The 5,394-nt window shown below is 36.0% G+C and overlaps 1 pseudogene; it reads right to left on the bottom strand.

Moving 5' to 3' along the window:
* Positions 1-1,888: 1,888 nt before the first annotated feature.
* Positions 1,889-2,819, bottom strand: LOC105527473 (annotated as a pseudogene).
* Positions 2,820-5,394: the final 2,575 nt, after the last annotated feature.

The following is a 5,394-nucleotide window of genomic DNA, read 5'->3' as shown; positions in this document are numbered from 1 at the left end:
ATTCCCTATTTAATAAATGGTGCTGGGAAAATTGGCTAGCCATAAGTAGAAAGCTGAAACTGGATCCTTTCCTTACTCCTTATACGAAGCAATTTGCTCTTACTGGGATAAATGTGTTTTCCACCTGTGGCTTTGACTCTCTTGCCATCAATGCCTTGGCCATTAAACTATCCAAAGATGCATAGAATGCCTAATGTTCTTCATAACACACCTTAGGACAAAGGAATACACTTTGTAGCAGAGAAGGTACCACAATATTCATGCACCCAAATGATCCACTGGTGCTGTAATATACTATATTAAACAGAATCTATCAGTCTGATAGAACATTAAAAGATATTTCTTTTAAAGGTGGATGTAAAGGCGCAACTAAGTGTCAATTTAGGGATGGTACTTTGCAGAGTTGGGGCTCTGTGCTTTAACATGTTATACTTTGAACCAATGGACATTGTAAGATATTGGGTCCTAGAATGTACAGATTTGTAAACCAAGGGTAGAGGGTGAGAGTGGCTCCTCTCACTAAAATTCCCTTGGAGAATTTGAGTTTCCTGGACCTGCAGCATTAAGCTCTGCTAGAGTAGAGAAAATGCTTCTTCTGGGTACATAGGAAGCATTCCAATAAGGATACAGTTTTAGTAGCTCCCCATCATTTTGACTTCCTTGTGTGTGTAGGTCTGCAGACAAAGAAATAAGTTACTATACTGGCAGTTGTAATTGACCTTCATTATCATGAAGAAATAGAAATATTGCTATACCTTTATCAACCATAGATGATGACAATTGTAAATTGGTAATCGCAGCAATTACAGCCTAACAGGGTCATGGTAATCATGGGTCTTTGGAAGTGACCTAGACTACAGAAGTGCTGGATAAACATAGGGGGAATATAGAATGGGTTGTAGAAGAGGAAGATGATGGATGTCATCTTGGGAACAAGGGTAATGACAGGACCCATTAACTCTTGTTCCTTTAACACTCTTGTGTTTGAAGAATCAATAATGGAGTGAACTCACATAGAGCATAAACTCCTCTACACATGGAAAGATGTATACTGTTTCTAGTGCTGTTGGTGTCTTGCACATACCCCTCTCCACGTAATACTCCCAGGAATTTGAATTGTTCTCTACTCTGAGCTCCTGAGAATCTCTGGCTGAGGACTTTTCTTTGAATATCGCAAAAGCTAAACTCACAAGGTGGGAAAACCTAGAATTGCTACAGAGAAAATGCCCTAGAGCAGCTCTAGACCAGCAAATAAATGCACAGCTTCTTTGTTTCTTAAGGGCGACAACTACAAGTCATAGAATTTATAGAGTCTCCTAGATGGCCACAGCAAGAATGTGCCCTGGGTGTCCACTGTAGTAAATACAAATTAATGCATCCTTTATTGGCATCCTCCCCTTTTCTTGCTCATGTTCATATTTCTGAACCAGTGTCTTCTAGAATTCTTTTCCAAATGAACTACTTGCGCTGAGATTTTTGTCTCTGGACCTTCTTTATTTAATAAATAAAACTACCAGACCGACATAGATGACAATCCAGTGTGATGATTCCTGACTTTCACTACAACCAATTTGTAGGTTATTTTTTAGACGTTAAAAATAGCAGAAACCTTGTTATTACATACCTTTATTTGTGCAATGACTAAAATTTTAAGATTAAATTGTTATTTGGTAGACCATGCTTTTCTCTGAAAGAATATCCATTCTTAGCTTGATGGATGTATGTGACGGTAATGGTAATGGCCTCACAGTCTACAGATGAAGCAGTAGCAGGTTTCAGGTGGCAGATGATGAGTTTGTTCTGGATATGCTACATTTGAGGTGCTTAAGTGAAGATAAGCCAATATGCAGTTGGATGTATCATTTTAAAGCTCCGAAAAGAGATGTGGTCAACAAAATTTAGAATAAGATCTCTTTTTGAATAGTCTTTTTATTGCTACCCTTATGTCTTTGTTCCTTAATGTATAGATGACAGGATTTAAGGCAGGGGTGATAGCAAAGTCAACAATGAACAGATTTTTATCAAGTGATGGTGGAGGAGAAGGCGAGACATAAAGAACCACGCATGGAGTGAAAAACAAAAAAACTACAGTGATGTGAGCTGACAACATGACAAATGCCTTGGATAGTCTCCTGAGGAACGTTCGCAGACAGTGATCAAAATGAACACATAGGAAAGGATTAGCAAAATCAATGTGCCCATGGTCATGAAGCCACTGTTGGCAGTAACAATAAACTCATACTTGGCTTTATCTGTGCATGCAAGTCTTGTAATCTTTGGAAAGTCACAGTAAAAGCTGTCTACTTTATTAGGGCCACAAAAAGGCAAGTTTATAACAAAAGCAAACTGAGACATAGCATGGACCACCCCAATTACCCAGCCAGCAATTACAAATGAAACACATATTTTAGGGTTCATGATTTTCAAATAATGAAGAGGCTTACAGATTGCTGCACATCTATCAAAAGCCATGGCCATGAGTAACACCATTTCCACTCCTCCCATGATGTGGATGAAGCATATCTGTGTCATACAACTTTGAAAAGAAATTACATCGTATTCATTTAAAAGGTCTGAGATTATTTTAGGGATTGTGGTAGAGGAAAGACCCACATCAATGAGGGACAGGTTAGCTAGCAAGAAGTACATAGGGGACTGTAAATGAGAATCAAAAATTACCAAAACCAAAATGAAGAGATTTCCCAGGATGACCCCTAAATAAAGCAAACAACATATCAAAATGAGAAGAAATTTTTTCTCTGTAGAACAAGAGCCAGTAACACAAGCTCAGTGACCACAGAATCATTTAGTCCACCCATTGACTGGGACAGAAGTGATGATTTTCAAGTGACCTGAGAATAAAAATAGAAAAGAATAAATATCATTGGAACAAGTGGATTCTCTATTTTCCCTGCTAATTAAGTTAGATATAGCTGGAAGTAGAAAAATGAAGGATATTGAAGAGATAAGATTAACAACAAATTTATTATGTAAAGGACTCCCTGAGGAAAAAATATGTGACTATAAATTTTTACATATGGAGCAAAAAGGGGCGCTTAATTTTCATCCCAAAGTTAAACTCTTTCTTCTTTCTCTAAAATATTCCTGGATCATTTCCCTTACCAATTCTCTAGGTATTCTTCCACAACATAAATGCTGTCTTTTATGTCACATGACTATTAATACTTTTGGACTAATTTTATGTTCTTTTACCTATTCCTGTCTGAGCCCATTAATATTCTCTCACTTCACTAGCCTAATAGAGATCATCCAGGTCAAAAGTACTGAAACACATCCCATTACTTCCTATCTTGGGCTTAAAAAATTTAAATGGAACTCAGGTGCACAGGATTTAAACATTATAATAATTGATTTATGACATATCATCTCTGGTTCATTTTTAATCAATAGATTGATAGTCAATGAAAAATAAATTATTGAATACCTGATAGTAAAGAAAAGTAAATATAACAATGATAATTAATCAAAGATACTAATTGGTAAATAACCAATGATAACATAATATCACAGATAACATTTATTTAGTGCCTCCTACATTTGGAACATTGAGTCAGCCCATCCAAATGACTCCATAGGTAGGTGCAATTATATTATGCCTGTTTTACAAATGAAGGAACTGAGGCTCCGAAAAATGAAGCGGCACAGCTAAGACTTGCATCCAGAGCTGGGGGGCTTCAGAATGCATGTTCCTAACCGTGGCACCATGCTCTTCAAGGCCACCATTTCCAAGCGTACTCTAGATCTCTCTAAGGCTGTTAATGCCTCAGTTAACCTTTCTCCACCTTCAAGTTTTCACTTCTCTTGACCTGTTGCAAATAGAGTCTCTCCTTTCAAAAATCAAATCTATCAAGGATGAAGGGTGAAGATTCCTTTTGATTTTTCCCTTCTCCCTTAAACTCTTAACAGGTAAGTAAGTTTATTTTAATTTATACATTCCATTTACTGAACAAGCCAAAATAATCTAGCTTTCACTTTAGAAAATCATTTTAGAGAAGTTATCAGGGATACAGCACACAATTTTCTACATATGAAAATATCACATGCAATAATCACTTTTTAGTCATTGTTTTATTTATTCTCCAAGTTTGCTACTATTGACCCTGTCTTTGTTTTGAAATTTCTTTTGCCATTGATTGCTAAATATGTTGCCTATCCCCAAACCTCTTCCATCCCCATTTCCTACTAAGAGAACACCTAACTGATTAGGTATTTGGTAGAGATCTCTCAATTTGGAGGGATGATAGGCCCCTATTCTAGCCCCAGGATGTAACATGATCATCTAATTTCACTTAGCCATGATTGGTTTAAGAAGAGCATGTAATATAGATATGAGTAATGAGTTGTAAAACAGGGTCTTCTGTGAAAGATTTTCTTTCCCAGATTAACAAACAAAACTTCATTTGGAGAAGGCTCTTTTCCTGGTCCCTTTATTCCTGCATTAAGTATTAATGTGATGCCTACATGTGCAACAACCATGAGCTCTTTAAGAGCTTACGTATATATTAAAATGATAATGTGAAAAGATAGAAACAGAACCCTGGGTCTCAAAGGTCTTTAACTGATGCCAGCAAAGTTCTACCTTCTGAAATTTGTAATTTGAGAAAAATAAGCCCAGTTTGTCTAAGAGATTGTAAATAAGGCATTGGGGGTTGCAGCTGCATTCCTGATATTTGTATAATAGCACTCTTAACTTTTCTCCTACATTTCAGACTTTTTTGTTTCTTTCACTAATAAATGTGTTCTTTTGTCCTACTTACTCTCCAATTGTTGATGTAACTCAGGAGTCTATTTTATATCTTTCTTTTTTCACCCAAATATGTTTCATTGTTTTAACTATCTATATCTATAGTCTTGGACTTTAGCTTAATATATCCAAAACTATACTGGAGCCCATAAATGGACAACCACAAGTAGTTCAAAGTTAAAATGTCCAAGAGTGATCTTATTATTTTATCATCTATTTAAATCCCTTAGGAAACATTATGACTATTATCCCAGACGCCCAATTCAGGAATCTATGTGGCACCCTTGTCTTCTCTTTCATGTTGTATCCCAAATGGACAATTATGCCTCCTGAATATTTCTCAGATTTGTTTCCTTCTATTCATTTCCGCTGTGAGTTCTTACTTCATGTTTATGTACGTTCTCATGTTGACAACTGAAAAAAACTTCTGAATGAACCCTGTCTCCAATCTTACCTAATTTCAATTTATTCTGTACTCTGATTTCAGATCTATCTATCTAAAGATAAAATATGATCGTATTACTCTCATTTTAACTTTTAGTTTTATCAAAAAGAATATTTGAAATTCAATGTATATCACACAAGACTCTTCATGAACTGGACACTATAGTTACTACATTTTTTCATGT

Source organism: Colobus angolensis, unplaced genomic scaffold (assembly GCF_000951035.1).
Source record: "Colobus angolensis palliatus isolate OR3802 unplaced genomic scaffold, Cang.pa_1.0 Scaffold625, whole genome shotgun sequence".
Classification (NCBI taxonomy): domain Eukaryota; kingdom Metazoa; phylum Chordata; class Mammalia; order Primates; family Cercopithecidae; genus Colobus; species Colobus angolensis.
This window is presented reverse-complemented; position numbering and strand designations above follow the sequence as displayed.